Consider the following 20,370-nt stretch of genomic DNA (forward strand, 5'->3'; position numbering starts at 1 on the left):
ATATGATCCTTAACTAGCCTCTCAAAGCACTTCATGATGACAGAAGTGAGCGCTACGGAGCAATAAGTCATTTAGTTATGTTACCTTTGCTTTCTTGGGAACAGGAACAATGGAAGAGATCTTGAAGCAAGTGCAGACAGCAGACTGGGATAGGTAGAGATTGAATATGTCCGTAAACACTCCATCCAGCTGGTCTGTGCATGCTCTGAGGACGCGGCTAGGGATACCGTCTGGGTGTGTCTTTATGTGTACATTACACTGCTCCATATGTCATCCACTGAAGACAGAGAATAGTCTATTGTGTAAGACAACATTATGTCAGTCTAAAACGTCATCTTCAGTGTGTGTCCAGCTGAACCTTTTTATGGCTCTACTCTACAGTCAGTAATGGAGATAATTATTCTGTGACAGTGTAGAGACAGCCAGGAGGCACACAGCCAAAAGGTCAGAGTGAGAAATCTGTCCACACAAAAAGCAGAGGGGGAGGGAGAGTGTTGCTCTAATTTCCCAAAACAACACTGGAATACATACCTTCGTTCTTTGACAAAATAGACAACACAGTATGGAAGCACACGCTGAACCTTCACTACAGAGGAGGTGGGTTCGTTACTGCTCTTTAAGACGGAGTGGGAGCCTGTTAACAACTAGTAGGGCCAGAGGTGCACTGATGAAAACTGTGTGTGTGTGAGTGAAGGCTAAGGGTTAATTGGTGTTCGTTGTTATAGTGAGAGAGCAGAACACCCAGGAGGCATCCATCCATGCCAAGGGTAAAACACACAAACGCTCTCACGCTCTCACGCACATACGCCCACACACGCACACCAAAGACTTGTGTGTTGTGAGGAGGAGGAGTTGATGTGGTGGGGGCTATTGTTGGTTGGACAGAAAGTGGCAGACCTACACCTCCCAGTACATTGTGTGATGGTTAAGTGAATCTCGCTGTCCCTGCAGCCTAGCTGTGTGGTGGAGACTAGAGACATAGAGAAAGAGAGGACAGAGGGAGACAGAGGGAGGCCAGTGTTTGTAAAAGGTCTATTGAGGCCAGAGGCACTTTGGCCTTGGGCTGCTCTAGACTGCTGCTCTAATGACCACTCTAATGGTAGCACCACTCTCACCCCCCACGGCCAGCACTGTATGTGTGTGTGAGTCACTTACTGCACGAACACAACGATACCCACCCACCCATCCACCCCCTCCTCCTCTCACAAGTGTGTGTGTGTGTGTGCGCGTTTTTGCGATTGTCATTTCGGTCTCATTCCCCATTGGTTTTTGTGTGTGTTTTTGGTGTATTATTCCTGGTCGTAATGGCACAGAGCTTGCCAGTTAGGGTTGGCCCTTCCACAAATACACACTCACTCAGATGTGCGAGTATTAGACCAGTAGACAGGCTGTTGAGGCAGATTACCCAGCTCTCCCTGCTGTGTGTCTCTGAACGACACCAAGTCACTTCGCCACGGGGACGAGCGCTCTGTAGAGAGAGGTGTTTCACACAATAGACAGATAGCACCTACATTTCTCACACAAACACACACCTCAACAAAAAAACGCAAAAAACACAAAGCAACCAGGCAGCACCTCACCTGAAACTAACCCTGACTGACAAAGCATTCACACTCAGAAACACTGGTCCCTTCAACACCTACAATACACTATCTGCTAGGTTTAACCCAGTTGTGTGTAAAAAGGCTCACAGAGCTACTGTAGAGAGCCTAGTGGGGTGGAGGAGGGAAGGGAAACCAGAAGACAAGGTGAGAGGACATTGGGCCAGTCATTTGGACATATAGTCAGGCATGGTTGGTCACCTTTTATAACTGTGGCAGGAACATAGTATACACAAACTACTTATTCCAATCCGACAAAAGTGTTAAAATAGATTTATCTCACACCCCAACAGGTTCTAAGTCAACTCCGTCCCACACACGTTTGGAACGTCTTGCAAATAACACTTACATTTAATGTTTAGTCATTTAGCAGACGCTCTTATCCAGAGAGACTTACAGGAGCAATTAGGGTTAAGTGACTAGCTCAAGCGCACATTGACAGAGCTTTGTCGGCTCAGGGATTTGAACCAGCAACCTTTGTGTTAGTGGTTCAATATTCTAACCACTAAGCTACCTGCCGCCCACTTAATCTTGCTCTTTCATTCTTTCTCAATTTGTTTCTCTCTCTCTCTCTTTCACCCTTCCCTCCATCTCTTGTTGGAGGTTGGGGTGTTTGTGTCAAGCCTAGGAGCATCACTCCCTCTCACCCTCCATCCACTCATCTCGCCCCAAACAAAATGATCCTTTCATTTCCTGCCGGCCGGCCAGGGCCCTCAGGTGGCTGGGCCCGGGGAGCTGAGTGTGGCTGGGCCCGGGGAGCTGAGTGTGGCTGGGCCCGGGGAGCTGAGTGTGGCTGGGCCCGGGGAGCTGAGTGTGGCTGGGCCCGGGGAGCTGACAGTCTTTAGTTGATGGAACATTCTTTGGGAATATGTGAGGGTGATACATGATATGTTTTTGAAGAGCGTTGGCAAGTGTATGAGGGAAATGTGCCCGTCTATGAATTCTGCTTAGCTACTCAGGGATAGGGATAAAGAACAAGACACACACCCCCCTCCCCTTTTCTGTGGTCCTCAGAGAGCTGCCTCCGGAACTGACTGAGGAAGTGTGTTAATGGTTGCCAAACGTCCAGTGGGCTCTGGTCTGCCCTGCTTCTAAACATGTGTTTAGACCAGACAACATCAGAAATCACTTATTGACCCCTCAGTATACCTTGAAGGAAAGCACACACACACATACAGTGGGGCAAAAAAGTATTTAGTCAGCCACCAATTGTGCAAGTTCTCCCACTTAAAAAGATGAGAGAGGCCTGTAATTTTCATCATAGGTACACTTCAACTATGACAGACAAAATGAGAAAAGAAAATCCAGAAAATCACATTGTACGATTTTTTATGAATTTATTTGCAAATTATGGTGGAAAATAAGTATTTGGTCAATAACAAAAGTTTATCTCAATACTTTGTTATATACCCTTTGTTGGCAATGACACAAGTCAAACGTTTTCTGTAAGTCTTCACAAGGTTTTCACACACTGTTGCTGGTATTTTGGCCCATTCCTCCATGCAGATCTCCTCTAGAGCAGTGATGTTTTGGGGCTGTCGCTGGGAAACACGGACTTTCAACTCCCTCCAAAGATTTTCTATGGGGTTGAGATCTGGAGACTGGTTAGGCCACTCCAGGACCTTGAAATGCTTCTTACGAAGCCACTCCTTCGTTGCCCGGGTGGTGTGTTTGGGATCATTGTCATGCTGAAAGACCCAGCCACGTTTCATCTTCAATGCCCTTACTGATGGAAGGAGGTTTTCACTCAAAATCTCACGATACATGGCCCCATTCATTCTTTCCTTTACACGGATCAGTCTTCCTGGTCCCTTTGCAGAAAAACAGCCCCAAAGCATGATGTTTCCACCCCCATGCTTCACAGTAGGTATGGTGTTCTTTGGATGCAACTCAGCATTCTTTGTCCTCCAAACACGACGAGTTGAGTTTTTACCAAAAAGTTATATTTTGGTTTCATCTGACCATATGACATTCTCCCAATCCTCTTCTGGATCATCCAAATGCTCTCTAGCAAACTTCAGACGGGCCTGGACATGTACTGGCTTAAGCAGGGGGACACGTCTAGCACTGCAGGATTTGAGTCCCTGGCGTCGTAGTGTGTTACTGATGGTAGACTTTGTTACTTTGGTCCCAGCTCTCTGCAGGTCATTCACTAGGTCCCCCCGTGTGGTTCTGGATTTTTGCTCACCATTCTTGTGATAATTTTGACCCCACGGGATGAGATCTTGCGTGGAGCCCCAGATCGAGGGAGATTATCAGTGGTCTTGTATGTCTTCCATTTCCTAATAATTGCTCCCACAGTTGATTTCTTCAAACCAAGCTGCTTACCTATTGCAGATTCAGTCTTCCCAGCCTGGTGCAGGTCTACAATTTTGTTTCTGGTGTCCTTTGACAGCTCTTTGGTCTTGGCCATAGTGGAGTTTGGAGTGTGACTGTTTGAGGTTGTGGACAGGTGTCTTTTATACTGATAACAAGTTCAAACAGGTGCCATTAATACAGGTAACGAGTGGAGGACAGAGGAGCCTCTTAAAGAAGTTACAGGTCTGTGAGAGCCAGAAATCTTGCTTGTTTGTAGGTGACCAAATACTTATTTTCCACCATAATTTGCAAATAAATTCATTAAAAATGATGAAAATTACAGGCCTCTCTAATCGTTTTAAGTGGGAGAACTTGCACAATTGGTGGCTGACTAAATACTTTTTTGCCCCACTGTATGTAAACACATACACAGATGCATGAACAAACACATTTACATGTTTGTCATTTAGCAGATGCTCTTATCCAGAGCAACTTATCGTAGTGAGTGCATACATTTCAATTCTTTTTCATACTGGTCCCTTGTGGGAATGGAACCCACAACCCTGGTGTTGCAAGCACTATGCTCTACCAACTGAGCAACACTGGACCCACAACCCTGGCGTTGCAAGCACTATGCTCTACCAACTGAGCCAAACTGGACCAAGAAAAACACACATGCACGCACACGCACGCACACATGCACACAGAGTACTTGAGCTATGGTAGGCCTACTCTGACACACATGCACACTTTTACCAGATAACATACTCAAGTCAAAGTGCAGGGGTTGTCGACTGCAAACATGCCTGTTTCCAGATGTCTGATGGAGAGAGAGAGATAGACTGCAGAGAGATAGACGCCACAAAAAAAGAGAAGAGGGGCCAAGCTTTTCCTCTAGGGAATTGTCAAGGTCCAGAGGCTGGAGAGTGTGTAGACAGAAGTGAAGTACACACACACACACACACACACACACGCACGCACGCACGCACGCACGCACGCACGCACGCACGCACGCACGCACGCAACAGGACTGTAACTCTGGCCCAGCTGCCAAACGATTCAAAACCAGGAGAGGAAGAAGAACAGAAAGAAAAAGAAAGGACAAATTGCTCCTGCCTGTGAAGTCTGTGATGTGCTCCTGCCTGTGAAGTCTGTGATGTGCTCCTGCCTGTGAAGTCTGTGATGTGCTCCTGCCTGTGAAGTCTGTGATGTGCTCCTGCCTGTGAAGTCTGTGATGTGCTCCTGCCTGTGAAGTCTGTGATGTGCTCCTGCCTGTGAAGTCTGTGATGTGCTCCTGCCTGTGAAGTCTGTGATGTGCTCCTGCCTGTGAAGTCTGTGATGTGCTCCTGCCTGTGAAGTCTGTGATGTGCTCCTGCCTGTGAAGTCTGTGATGTGCTCCTGCCTGTGAAGTCTGTGATGTGCTCCTGCCTGTGAAGTCTGTGATGTGCTCCTGCCTGTGAAGTCTGTGATGTGCTCCTGCCTGTGAAGTCTGTGATGTGCTCCTGCCTGTGAAGTCTGTGATGTGCTCCTGCCTGTGAAGTCTGTGATGTGCTCCTGCCTGTGAAGTCTGTGATGTGCTCCTGCCTGTGAAGTCTGTGATGTGCTCCTGCCTGTGAAGTCTGTGATGTGCTCCTGCCTGTGAAGTCTGTGATGTGCTCCTGCCTGTGAAGTCCGATGTGCCCCTGCCTGTGAAGTCCGATGTGCGAACGAGCCGTTTAAAGAAAACAAAAGTCGAGTCATTCCTCCACATTCCCACGACTCCCCTTCCTCCATCTCTCCCTGTTACAGTAAGTTACCCAACACCTCTCTCCTCCTGGGAATAGTTAGAACAGATGAATCAGCGACGGGAGAAAACAGCCCAGTGCTACACAGCTGCTCTACAGTAGAGGCTATTTCCTACTATGAGAGGTGACCGACTTACTGACTGACACCATACTGAAAGGCTTCCTTCTATCATTTGAATGATAACTAGGGCCAGGGGGGTTTGCAAAAGTAAAAAAAGGAAAGCAGGCTAAAAATTCACAACTGTGAGAGAGAAGTCAAGTAAAGACTAGAAAGAGAAGAATAGAGAGAAAAAGTAAAGCCAGAAATGTCTCACCATCAGTTCACCTAATTTATCAGCATTAGTTTATGTCAGTCTTATTAAAATACTTTACAACCTAATGCTTCAGACATTAGATTATTCACCTAGTTAATTCCTTGCTTTAAGGCTTGTTTGTAACTCAGTAACATTGATTTTACAGGGGCAATGTAACTTTAGCAGGACTCTGGTACTGTGACCAGGTCCTGGATGGAAACGAGTCAACGGCAGCAGAACTGTCTGATGTCTTATCGCTTCCTCATTTAAATCCACTCCTACAGCATATCCCTGGACGACTCTCTGCTTCTTCTAACTAATATCTCAGTAATTCATGGTGAGGTGGAGGGGACTTCAAATACCTTGGCTGCCATAGTTTCTGCGGGAAAAAGAGGCTCATGTTACCCAGCCGACAACATTAAAATGCCAGAGGGCGACTAAAGTCAATTTGCACGAGACGCCAAAATAAAATAATTAGTGGGGCACAGTGTTTACATCAATGGGTCAGGGTGGGGGGGCTGGCGTGTGTACGTGCTATGTGTGTGTGTGTACATTATGTGTCTGCTCTTTTCTCTAGGGTCACTTGAGACTCAACTTTACAGCATAGGATTTACTTTAACAGAGTATTCACCTTACCCCTGCCAAATAGGAAACTAGTGACATAGAGCTCAGCCATGCCAACAGTGTAGCCTCCCTAAGACCACTAATGACTGAGAAAAGAGAACACTGTTTACTGTTAGAGTTCAAGGTTACACGGATAATCACTCATTTGACAGAAAAAGTGTGTGTGTGTTACATAAACATTTTCCCGGATGCAATTTTGAGCGTTCCAAGTGGTTCCTTTTGGTTTTCCCAGTAAAACATTAGGAGCAGAGCGACTGGCCAGGAAGAGAAGGAGGAAATCGTTTAGGCTCCATAAGTGCCAAATTGTATCCTGGTTTTCCCAGTTTTCCTGGTCTGGCCAGGGCTTTTCCCAAGCTGTGGACTGTCTCAGACTGAGTGTCTAAACACAGGACTGTGTTTGGGTTAGCTATACTAACTGGATTACAGGAAAAAAGGGGAGAAAACGCAAAATAAAGTACTAGAGGAGGACTGTGTGTCTACAAGAGGACAACATGTGTTCCTAATTTGTCTAAATGAGTTGAGATGCTTCATTAGGTACTGTGTGTTTATTAGGCTTTACTACAAAGCTGCTGCTCTGGGAATCTGTCCTGGGGTCAGTTTAACACACGGACTGAAAGGTCTTCACTCATATTACTAATACACCCAGTCCAAAAAGATGGATCCTAACTAGTGAGCTGGTAAATGCAACGTTCATATGATTTGAACTTCAGCATCTCAAGTTAGGATCCCAAGTCGTCTCTTGCCCCAAACCATGAATACAAGGAGATGGGACACAATTAGCAGCAGCAAGTCGAAACCTTGATGCACTTACTGTGACTGGCCCCTGTGCTATGTGTGATTGATGTGTGCTGTGAAGCTCAGACACTAGCCCGTGTGATGCTCATTTAGTGAATTATGTAGCGCTGACCAGAGGGCTGGTCAGAGGCTACTCAGTTAGCTAGCCTAGCTCTTTCTGCCATAGGCTTTAATGGAGTAGTTAGCTACAGTAGCCTCTTACTCCCAGAGGCTGTAAGAATGACATAGGGGGTAATGGGGACCTTGAGGGTTTGGGGTGCTTGTTATATCAGCACTCGGAGCAAAAATACATGCGCACACACGCACAGGGAAGCCCCAATTAGGAGATGAGAGAGTGGGAACACTAGGGGGTGAGGAGACTTTCACAGGGCTAGTGGAAATGCCAGGACTAGCTGCTAGAGAAAATACACACGCTTCACAGCCAGGCACCTTCCCGGCGCCTCCTGTCTCTCACCCTCATCTCTGCTGCTGGATAATTGCATTAAGTGTGTTTGTAACCCCCATGGGGCAGTGCTCACTGTTCATACACACACACACACACACACACACACACACACACACACACACACACACACACACACACACACACACACACACCCCCTCCCAGTGGTGGGTTGTGTATAGGCCAGATCAAAGGGTTAGTTTTAATAGGAGCAGGGCAACACAGAGCAGATCTAGTGTTGACTGCTGAACCTACTCTTATGGACTACAGGGCTGAGGGAAATAAAGCACTCCACATACACACACAACAGCGCACACATCCACACACACACAAACAGTGATTCCGGTATGCTTACAGTATATGCAAAAACACATGCTACAAGCACACACAATACCCACATCTCCCCACTCCATACCGAGGCATTAATATAAGCAGTATGTGCAGGGAAGTTTGGCAGTATACATGACTTCATATAGTCTGAGCAGGCCTCACAGCCTTATAGCCTTCATTGAAAACACATGTTCTCAGGAGGGAGTTTGTGTGTGTGACAAAACTGTGTGTCAGTGTGTATGTATGGGGAGGGGGGTTCTTTGTGTGTTTATTGGTTCTGAATACATTTCCGCTCTCACATGAGGGGAGTACAGCCTGTGTGTATGAAATGAAACACACACGGTATGTGTTTGTGTATGTGCGCTTCATAAGCCGGCTGGTCTGGGTTATTTTGAGGCATATTGGAGAGAGCTGAGCTCAGTGCACTCGGCCAACACCTTGTAGCCTAGGGAGAGCTGAACTTATGAATTCATTTTGATGGTGTTAAGCACTAGGGTGTGTGTGTGCGTGCGTGCGTGCGTGTGTGTATTATATATAAGGAAAAATGGGTAAGGGAATGCACACTCACACTAAACAAAAACACAGATGAATATTAATAGAACAATTTCTCCTATTATTACACAAATCACAAAGTAAGAGGTAACCAAAAATGAAGCCCAGGGAAAAGGCTGGCCTATGAACATGTGTATGGCCTGATGTTTGACAGCCTCTCTCTCTCTCTCCTCCTCCTCCTCTTTCCCCTCCTCCGAGACAATGAGGGCTAAATTAGATTGATAAGGATCTGGGAAAGAGTTCAAATCAAAAGAGAGAGACGTTCACATCTGGTCCTATGCTGCTGTCGTCAAATTAATAGTTCTTACTTAAGCTGTGTGCTGCTGGAATGTGATAACTTGAGCTTCCTGCAATACTGATAACAAAAGAGGAGGGAGGGGGAGGGAGAGAGAGAGAGAGAGAGAGAGGAAAGAGAGACAGGGAGGACAGAGGGAGACAGCGAGAGACAGGAAGGAAAGAGGGAGAGGGCAAACAGACAGCAATGGACAGCAAAATACAAAAAACAAACACATGCAAAAATAGACACTTGCAGTATACCTGCATAAACGTGCACTTTCTGCACTTTTACAAACATATAAAACCTCATGACACACAGACAACACACAACTGCATTTTACTACAAATTCAAGACAGAAGAAAAGGACAACGAAAGAGCTCACTAAGAAAAGTGTCAGGTTGGTTTTGGGCCGACAGTGAAGACGCTAGGAAGCAGCAGAGGCGCTGACAGAACCAGTGGACATCACATCAGAGAGGTTGACGTTCTGTCACTCCCTCTCGCTTTCTATCTTTTCCTCCCTCTTTTATGTTTTCCTAGAGATGACGCTACTGCTGATGAGGCTGACTCTGAAGGAGCATGTACTTTCGCTGTCTCTCTCTCTTTATTTCTTTCTCTTCATCATTCTCTACCTATGGCCACACACAGGAAGCCAGGGTGGAATCCCCAAGCGGACATTTTTCACGTTCCACCGGTGATTGGAAACACACTCCAGTAAAACAGGCATGGGACCTAATGTACAGGTGAGGAGGGAGCTGGAAGATGACTTGGCTGGAGGGGTGTGTGTGTTGCCCACTACAATGAATACACAAAGACTGCCTCTGTGGCTGGAGTGGACCAGGTGAGCAGATATCATCTAACATACACACACACCTGCAGAGGAAATGACCTGCAGCACCTCCACACCTGGATACTGAGGCCTAGGATTGACCGACCAGGGGAGGAAGGGAGAGAGAGAAAGACATGGCAGAGAAGACAGGAGAGGGGTTGAGGGAAGAAAGATGAGGGGGGTAGGCAGTCTTCACCTGACCATTCTATGACACTGACTTCCCCTATGCCATTGGAAACCATGGTAATGCCCTTTCAACCCTCCAGCCCGGCCAATCCCTCAACAGCTCCTAATTTCAATTCCACAACTCCACCCACACAGGGACAAAACCATAAGGAGATCAAAATAATTACAAAACAACCATTGTGTGCCATTTGGGCTTTGTGAAATAGCAAAGTTTCCCCTCCAATTACTTAGGTGGGGCGATGTTCCCCCACATTCTAACTTCAACAGGACTGAACAGAACATTTTAGATTTTCCAGATGGAAATAGAAAGAAAGACGGCGAGAAACTAGGACAAAATGAGTGACAAAGAAACCCTCTCTTTCTATCCATCTCTCTCTTTCTATCCATCTCTCTCTTTCTGTCCATCTCTCTCTTTCTGTCCATCTCTCTCTTTCTATCCATCTCTCTCTTTCTATCCATCTCTCTCTTTCTATCCATCTCTCTCTTTCTATCCATCTCTCTCTTTCTATCCATCTCTCTCTTTCTATCCATCTCTCTCTTTCTATCCATCTCTCTCTTTCTGTCCATCTCTCTCTTTCTGTCCATCTCTCTCTTTCTATCCATCTCTCTCTTTCTATCCATCCCTCTCATCTCTCTCTTTCTATCCATCTCTCTCATCTCTCTCTTTCTATCCATCTCTCTCTTTCTGTCCATCTCTCTCTTTCTATCCATCTCTCTCTTTCTGTCCATCTCTCTCTTTCTATCCATCTCTCTCTTTCTATCCATCTCTCTCTTTCTATCCATCTCTCTCTTTCTATCCATCTCTCTCTTTCTGTCCATCTCTCTCTTTCTATCCATCTCTCTCTTTCTATCCATCTCTCTCTTTCTATCCATCTCTCTCTTTCTATCCATCTCTCTCTTTCTATCCATCTCTCTCTTTCTATCCATCTCTCTCTTTCTGTCCATCTCTCTCTTTCTGTCCATCTCTCTCTTTCTATCCATCTCTCTCTTTCTATCCATCTCTCTCTTTCTATCCATCTCTCTCTTTCTATCCATCTCTCTCTTTCTATCCATCTCTCTCATCTCTCTCTTTCTATCCATCTCTCTCTTTCTATCCATCTCTCTCTTTCTATCCATCTCTCTCTTTCTATCCATCTCTCTCTTTCTATCCATCTCTCTCTTTCTGTCCATCTCTCTCTTTCTATCCATCTCTCTCTTTCTATCCATCTCTCTCTTTCTATCCATCTCTCTCTTTCTATCCATCTCTCTCTTTCTGTCCATCTCTCTCTTTCTATCCATCTCTCTCTTTCTATCCATCTCTCTCTTTCTATCCATCTCTCTCTTTCTATCCATCTCTCTCTTTCTATCCATCTCTCTCTTTCTATCCATCTCTCTCTTTCTATCCATCTCTCTCTTTCTATCCATCTCTCTCTTTCTGTCCATCTCTCTCTTTCTATCCATCTCTCTCTTTCTATCCATCTCTCTCTTTCTATCCATCTCTCTCTTTCTATCCATCTCTCTCTTTCTATCCATCTCTCTCTTTCTATCCATCTCTCTCTTTCTATCCATCTCTCTCTTTCTGTCCATCTCTCTCTTTCTATCCATCTCTCTCTTTCTATCCATCTCTCTCTTTCTATCAATCTCTCTCTCGCTCCGTCTCCTCGTCGTGAGTGCTTTCTCATTTTCCATCCATATTCATTTTTAAGGAGGAAGTGTGTTGGAGTGCGGCAGCGTGCATTAGCGTTACTCTGCTCAGCCTCCGAAAGCTAGGTGTAAAAAATACCATTACAGCAGCCGGCTGTGGGGCCGTCCGGATCGATCCATTATGGAGCCGAGAGGGCCGGTTGGGTCCTACTTTAACACCCCGCCCAGGTGGATTATCCCACACCGCAATGGAGACACTGTCAGGGAGAGTTAGTGTCAGGGAGAGGAGGGGGAGATGGGAGGGTGGGAGAGGGGTAGAGAGAGGGGTGGCTGGTAGAGTGTGTGAGGCATATGCTGGGGAGAGAGAGGGAGGGATGAAGTGATAGGAATGGAAGGTAAGAGAGAAGGAGTGAGTGTTGTCCCCAAACTTTGCTGGGTGTCTAGTTGACGTGTTAACCATGATGACAAGGACTTCTCCCCTGGAGAGACATAAGGGATGGAGAGACAATGTTCCTGGGCTGTCTATACCCATAGAAACACATCCATCCACGCTGGTGTGCCCACAACAGCCCAGCGCCTTACATGGAGGGTAAAGGCCGGCACTCTGCAGCTGGTTTGAGGCCATGTGTACTTAGGGATGGCATTGTCTCCAAACTGACATGTCGTCCCCAAATTGACACTACACACACAGCCATGCAGGCTTAGGGTGTGTGGGTATATTGGCATCTGTGTGTGTGTGTGTGTGTGTGTGTGTGTGTGTGTGTGTGTGTGTGTGTGTGTGTGTGTGTGTGTGTGTGTGTGTGTGTGTGTGTGTGTCCCTCCCACACAGACACCCCTTCTACATATACACACAGACATATCCATGGATACATGACAGTTAAGAGAGACACTTAAAGGGGTCTGGAGTGTCCTAGCAGATGTAACCTCATACCTCCACTCACACACCCTACAGTGTGCAGGTTGAACAGGGAACACACAGCAGATGTAACCTCATACCTCCACTCACACAGCCTACAGTGTGCAGGTTGAACAGGGAACACACAGCAGATGTAACCTCATACCTCCACTCACACAGCCTACAGTGTGCAGGTTGAACAGGGAACACACAGCAGATGTAACCTCATACCTCCACTCACACACCCTACAGTGTGCAGGTTGAACAGGGAACACACAGCAGATGTAACCTCATACCTCCACTCACACACCCTACAGTGTGCAGGTTGAACAGGGAACACACAGCAGATGTAACCTCATACCTCCACTCACACACCCTACAGTGTGCAGGTTGAACAGGGAACACACAGCAGATGTAACCTCATACCTCCACTCACACAGCCTACAGTGTGCAGGTTGAACAGGGAACACACAGCAGATGTAACCTCATACCTCCACTCACACAGCCTACAGTGTGCAGGTTGAACAGGGAACACACAGCAGATGTAACCTCATACCTCCACTCACACACCCTACAGTGTGCAGGTTGAACAGGGAACACACAGCAGATGTAACCTCATACCTCCACTCACACAGCCTACAGTGTGCAGGTTGAACAGGGAAAACAGAGCAGATGCCCGACACATTGGTGTTTTTAAAGTTGCTCTAAACAGCAGCTGGTCAGTATCCACTGCCCCCTGGCATTACAGGGCCGCGCACACACACACACACACACACACACACACACACACACACACACACACACACACACACACAGAAATATCCCACACACAGGAAAACATATGGCGTACACTGCCACAGCACCTCAAACAATCTTAGTGAGGTCAGCACAGCTCCCACCCACACACAATCCCTCCTGCTCAAAAGTGCACCAACACAACAACACACTAATCAATGTCCAATGTCATACACACACTCTTCCAGCTTCCACATCCATCCATTTCATGCACCCACACAATAAATCCTTACATGTGGTCAACCTCTTCCCCCGCCCATCTCCCTCAAGTCTTAAAAAAAGACCCCCCACACACACACACACACACAGCAACAATAAATCTAGGCAGCTACCAAAACCCATTTACTGTCATCTCCCCAGGAAGGAAAGGAAGAAAGAAAAGAAGAAAAGGACAGAGAGAGAGAGAGAGAGAGAGAGAGAGAGAGAGAGAGGAGGAGAGAGAGAGAGAGAGAGATAGCGGCAGGGATAGAAAAGCCAGGCCTGCGTCTCTCTCTCTCTCACCCCCCTTTCCCCTCTCGATCGCTCTCCGTCTCTAACCCTCTCTCTCCAACCCTCCCCATCTGTCACTCTAACCCTCCCTCAGCCTCTCTAACCCTCCCTCTCTCTAACCCTCCCCCTCTCCCTCTCTCTCTAACCCTCCCCCTCTCCCTCTCTCTCTAACCCTCCCCCTCTCTCTCTCTCTCTAACCCTCCCTCTCACTCTCTCTCTAACCCTCCCTCTCTCTCTCTCTCTAACCCTCCCTCTCTCTCTAACCCTCCCTCTCTCTCTAACCCTCTCTCTAACCCTGCCTCTCTCTCTAACCCTCCCTCTCTAACCCTCCCTCTCTCTCTCTAACCCTGCCTCTCTCTCTAACCCTCCCTCTCTAACCCTCCCTCTCTCTCTCTAACCCTCCCTCTCTCTCTAACCCTCCCTCTCTCTCTAACCCTCCCTCTCTAACCCTCCCTCTCTAACCCTCCCGCTCTCTCTAACCCTCCCCCTCTCTCTCTCTAACCCTCTCTCTCTCTCTAACCCTCTCTCTCTCTCTAACCCTCCCCCTCTCTCTCTCTCTCTAACCCTCCCTTTCTCTCTCTCTAACCCTCCCTCTCTCTCCCTCCCTCTCTCTCTAACCCTCCCTCTCTCTCCAACCCTCCCTCTCTCTCTAACCCTCCCTCTCTCTCCCTCCCTCTCTCTCTAACCCTCCCTCTCTCTCCAACCCTCCCTCTCTCTCTAACCCTGCCTCTCTCTCTAACCCTCCCTCTCTCTCTAACCCTCCCTCAGCCTCTCTAACCCTCCCTCTCTCTCTCTAACCCTCCCTCTCTCTCTAACCCTCCCTCTCTCTCTAACCCTCCCTCTCTCTCTAACCCGCCCTCTCTCTCTCTAACCCTCCCTCTCTCTCTAACCCTCCCTCTCTAACCCTCCCTCTCTCTCTCTCTAACCCTCCCTCTCTAACCCTCCCTCTCTCTCTCTCTAACCCTGCCTCTCTCTCTAACCCTCCCTCTCTCTCCAACCCTGCCTCTCTCTCTCTAACCCTCCCTCTCTCTCTAACCCTCCCTCTCTCTCTAACCCTCCCTCTCTCTCTAACCCTCTCTCTAACCCTGCCTCTCTCTCTAACCCTCCCTCTCTAACCCTCCCTCTCTCTCTCTAACCCTGCCTCTCTCTCTAACCCTCCCTCTCTCTCTAACCCTCCCTCTCTCTCTCTCTCTAACCCTCCCTCTCTAACCCTCCCTCTCCCTCTCTCTCTCTAACCCGCCCTCTCTAACCCTCCCTCTCTCTCTCTCTAACCCGCCCTCTCTCTCTCTAACCCTCCCTCTCTCTCTAACCCTCCCTCTCTCTCTAACCCTCCCTCTCTAACCCTCCCTCTCTCTCTCTCTAACCCTGCCTCTCTCTCTAACCCTCCCTCTCTCTCTAACCCTCCCTCTCTCTCCCTCCCTCTCTCTCCAACCCTGCCTCTCTCTCTCTAACCCTCCCTCTCTCTCTAACCCTCCCTCTCTCTCTAACCCTCCCTCTCTCTCTAACCCTCCCTCTCTCTCTCTCTAACCCTCTCTCTCTCTCTAACCCTCTCTCTCTCTCTAACCCTCTCTCTCTCTCTAACCCTCCCTCTCTCTCTCTCTAACCCTCCCTCAGCCTCTCTAACCCTCCCTCTCTCTCTAACCCTCCCTCAGCCTCTCTAACCCTCCCTCTCTCTCTAACCCTCCCTCAGCCTCTCTAACCCTCCCTCTCTCTCTAACCCTCTCTCTCTCTCTCTAACCCTCCCCCTCTCTCTCTCTCTCTAACCCTCCCTTTCTCTCTCTCTCTAACCCTCCCTCTCTCTCCCTCCCTCTCTAACCCTCCCTCTCTCTCCAACCCTCCCTCTCTCTCTAACCCTCCCTCTCTCTCCCTCCCTCTCTAACCCTCCCTCTCTCTCCAACCCTCTCTCTCTCTCTAACCCTCCCTCTCTCTCTCTAACCCTCTCTCTCTCTCCAACCCTCCCTCTCTCTCTAACCCTCCCTCTCTCTCTCTAACCCTCCCTCTCTCTCTAACCCTCCCTCTCTCTCTAACCCTCCCTCTCTCTCTAACCCTCCCTCTCTCTCTAACCCTCCCCCTCTCTCTAACCCTCTCTCTCTCTCTCTCTCTCTCTAACCCTCCCTCTCTCTCTAACCCTCCCTCTCTCTCTAACCCTCCCTCTCTCTCTAACCCTCCCTCTCTCTCTAACCCTCCCCCTCTCTCTCTCTAACCCTCTCTCTCTCTCTAACCCTCTCTCTAACCCTCCCCCTCTCTCTCTCTCTCTAACCCTCCCTTTCTCTCTCTCTAACCCTCCCTCTCTCTCCCTCCCTCTCTCTCTAACCCTCCCTCTCTCTCCAACCCTCCCTCTCTCTCTAACCCTCCCTCTCTCTCCCTCCCTCTCTCTCTAACCCTCCCTCTCTCTCCAACCCTCCCTCTCTCTCTAACCCTGCCTCTCTCTCTAACCCTCCCTCTCTCTCTAACCCTCCCTCAGCCTCTCTAACCCTCCCTCTCTCTCTAACCCTCCCTCAGCCTCTCTAACCCTCCCTCTCTCTCTAACCCTCCCTCTCTCTCTAACCCTCCCTCTCTCTCCTCTCTCTCTCTCTCTCTCTCTCTCTCTCTAACCCTCCCTCTCTCTCTCTCTAACCCTCTCTCTCTCTCTAACCCTCCCCCTCTCTCTCTCTCTCTAACCCTCCCTCTCTCTCCCTCCCTCTCTAACCCTCCCTCTCTCTCCAACCCTCCCTCTCTCTCCAACCCTCCCTCTCTCTCCCTCCCTCTCTCTCTCTCTAACCCTCCCTCTCTCTCCAACCCTCCCTCTCTCTCTAACCCTGCCTCTCTCTCTAACCCTGCCTCTCTCTCTAACCCTCCCTCTCTCTCTCTAACCCTCCCTCTCTCTCTAACCCTCCCTCTCTCTCTAACCCTCCCCCTCTCTCTAACCCTCCCTCTCTCTCTAACCCTCCCTCTCTCTCTAACCCTCCCTCTCTCTCTAACCCTCCCTCTCTCTCTAACCCTCCTCTCTCTCTCTAACCCTCTCTCTCTCTCTAACCCTCCCCCTCTCTCTCTCTAACCCTCTCTCTCTCTCTAACCCTCTCTCTCTCTCTAACCCTCCCCTCTCTCTCTCTCTCTAACCCTCCCTTTCTCTCTCTCTAACCCTCCCTCTCTCTCCCTCCCTCTCTCTCTAACCCTCCCTCTCTCTCCAACCCTCCCTCTCTCTCTAACCCTCCCTCTCTCTCCCTCCCTCTCTCTCTAACCCTCCCTCTCTCTCTCTAACCCTCCCTCTCTCTCTAACCCTCTCTCTAACCCTCCCTCTCTCTCTCTCTCTCTCTCTCTAACCCTCCCTCTCTCTCTAACCCTCCCTCTCTCTCCCTCCCTCTCTCTCTAACCCTCCCTCTCTCTCCAACCCTCCCTCTCTCTCTAACCCTGCCTCTCTCTCTAACCCGCCCTCTCTCTCTCTAACCCTCCCTCTCTCTCTAACCCTCTCTCTAACCCTCCCTCTCTCTCTCTCTCTCTCTCTCCAACCCTCCCTCTCTCTCTAACCCTCCCTCTCTCTCCCTCTCTCTCTCTCTAACCCTCCCTCTCTCTCTCTAACCCTCCCTCTCTCTCTAACCCTCTCTCTAACCCTCCCTCTCTCTCTCTCTCTCTCTCTCTCTAACCCTCCCTCTCTCTCTAACCCTCCCTCTCTCTCTCTAACCCTCCCTCTCTCTCTAACCCTCCCTCTCTCTCCAACCCTCTCTCTCTCTCTAACCCTGCCTCTCTCTCTAACCCTCCCTCTCTCTCTAACCCTCCCTCTCTCTCTCTAACCCTCCCTCTCTCTCTAACCCTCCCTCTCTCTCTAACCCTCCCTCTCTCTCTCTAACCCTCTCTCTAACCCTGCCTCTCTCTCTAACCCTCCCTCTCTCTCTCTAACCCTCCCTCTCTCTCTCTAACCCTCCCTCTCTCTCTAACCCTCTCTCTAACCCTCCCTCTCTCTCTCTCTCTCTCTCTCTCTCTCTCTAACCCTCCCTCTCTCTCTCTAACCCTCCCTCTCTCTCTAACCCTCCCTCTCTCTCTCTCTCTCTCTCTCTAACCCTCCCTCTCTCTCTAACCCTCCCTCTCTCTCTCTCTCTCTCTCTCTAACCCTCCCTCTCTCTCTCTAACCCTCCCTCTCTCTCTCTAACCCTCTCTCTAACCCTCCCTCTCCCTCTCTCTCTCTCTCTAACCCTCCCTCTCTCTCTCTAACCCTCCCTCTCTCTCTCTAACCCTCCCTCTCTCTCTCTAACCCTCCCTCTCTCTCTCTCTCTCTCTCTCTCTCTCTCTAACCCTCCCTCTCTCTCTCTAACCCTCCCTCTCTCTCTCTAACCCTCCCTCTCTCTCTCTAACCCTCCCTCTCTCTCTAACTCTCTCTCTCTCTCTCTCTCTCTCTCTCTGTCAGACAAAGCGGTGCGGTTATAAGAATGGTATCATTCACTGGCTGATTACAGGGGTGTGATGACAAAACAGACGTCTCTGTTAGAACTGGTGGCCCCAGGCGGTGCCACCTCAACTTATTGTCCTGGCAACCCCCAGGTCGCCGGAAGAAGTGAAACCTTTAGAGAGCAGAGGGGACACAAGGACCCCATTGATGGGAGGAGAGAAAGAATGGGGATGGGGAAAGGAAGGGTAGATGGGGGGGGGTGAGGTCACGGGTAATGAAAGAAAGATATTCCCCCCAATTTCCTTAAAGGAAGAGATCATATGGCATAATGGTAGAGTTGTGAATGTGACCACTATCTATCCACACACAGGAGGCCTTTATGGCTGCTCAGGTAATTGTGGGGTGTAGGGTTAAGGATCAGTGTCTGTCTGTCTGTCTGTCTGTCTGTCTGTCTGTCTGTCTGTCTGTCTGTCTGTCTGTCTGTCTGTCTGTGTCTGTGCGCAGGTGCCCGTCTACCTTCCTAGGACCGTTCAGCTATGAAGGGACTCAGCCATCCTTCCTTCGATTCCTCCATCCCTCCATTCATTTTATCCCTCCACCTCTTACTACAACAGCTGGGGAGACCCCCTGCCCTGGACGCTACGTGACTGAGGGGCTGCACTGTGCAGGTGTTGTGATGAGTGGTATCAGTGAGAGGGGCAGCAGCAATGCCAGCTGTGATAATGCTGAGTGTCAGGAAGTGTCTAATGGCTGTTAACTGCTGATCCAACACTGATTAGACCAGAAAGACCAACTGTCTCCTTTTAATGGACTAAAGACACACACTTTTTAATGCTTAACGGCAGTAGTGTTCAATAAATGTCTTTGGTGCCGTGCATCTCTCCTGCTCCTCCTATCAAGAGGACACACAAAGTCCCCCCACCCACCTGTGATAACTAACTCATAACATGCCTGCATCTTCTCTCTCCCTACGTGCTCTGCTCTGTCGTAAGCAGCAACACTAGTTAGATCCCTGGCTCCCGATAAAACACACAAGCGGTGCGAGTGGGGGGCTAAAGAAAGTGTTTTTCTCCAGAACCAGGAGCAGGGTGTTTTCTTCAGTGAGTCATAACAAAACAACTACCTATCCAGGCTGTAGGGCCGCTGTGATCCCTGTCAGAGACTTATCAGCACAGAGAAGATGAACAGCCTTTCTGTCTCTTTGTTTGTGTCCTCTAGCATCGTTTCTTTGGTTCCGCCGTACCACAGAATGATCCTGTCTACCAGGGCACTCGTAGTCTACGACAGGGGAACACACACACACACACACAGCTTCCTCCTCCTCATAGTGACTCTTGGGGAGCAGATAGACAGTCTACGACAGGGAACACACACACACACACACAGCTTCCTCCTCCTCATAGTGACTCTTGGGGAGCAGATAGACAGTCTACGACAGGGAACACACACACACACACAGCTGCCTCCTCCTCATAGTGACTCTTGGGGAGCAGATAGACAGTATTGATAATGGTGGCTGCAGGTCCCATTGATTTTGTTTAGTGAGGAAAATAAAGACATTGGCTGTAGAGCTTCTACTTCCCTCTTCCATGCCCATAAAGATGTGTGTGTGTGTGTGTGTGTGTGTGTGTGTGTGTGTCCCAATCCTAAGCCCCTGGGGAATGTCTTAGTAGAGTGTGTAGTGTAGGATACAGCATATACAGAGATAACATCCCAGACACTGGGGAGACTGTCTATGAGTCCCAATGACGGGAAGAGTCTCTACAGTGGAACTTACTGTATGACTGATGTTACTGCCACTAAGCACTTATACAATCACAAGTTGCTGGGACTTTGGCTACATTAGCTGCAAAAAAACTTGCACACACACACAAACTGCACTAATCCATGCTAAAACACACACACACACACACACACACACACACACACACACACACACACAAACTGCACTAATCCATGCTAAAACACACACACACACACACACACACACACACACACACACACACACACACACACACACACACACACACACACACACACACACACACACACACACACTGCACTAATCCATGCTAAAACACACACACACACACACTTGCCCTTTTGAAGGAAAGACAAAAGCGATGTGTGTCTGATAAGAAGAGGCGCCACACCGGTGGCAGGCTAGAGACTGATAACCATCACTACCTTCCTCATC

At 48.8% G+C, this 20,370-nt stretch overlaps 1 protein-coding gene across 6 annotated transcripts in view; it reads right to left on the reverse strand.

Moving 5' to 3' along the window:
- Positions 1 to 20,370, reverse strand: part of LOC106581027 (BCAS3 microtubule associated cell migration factor) — a 338,435-nt gene that overhangs the window by 164,579 nt on the left and 153,486 nt on the right. The window lies entirely within an intron of this gene.

This window comes from Salmo salar, chromosome ssa20, assembly GCF_905237065.1.
Source record: "Salmo salar chromosome ssa20, Ssal_v3.1, whole genome shotgun sequence".
NCBI classification, from domain to species: domain Eukaryota; kingdom Metazoa; phylum Chordata; class Actinopteri; order Salmoniformes; family Salmonidae; genus Salmo; species Salmo salar.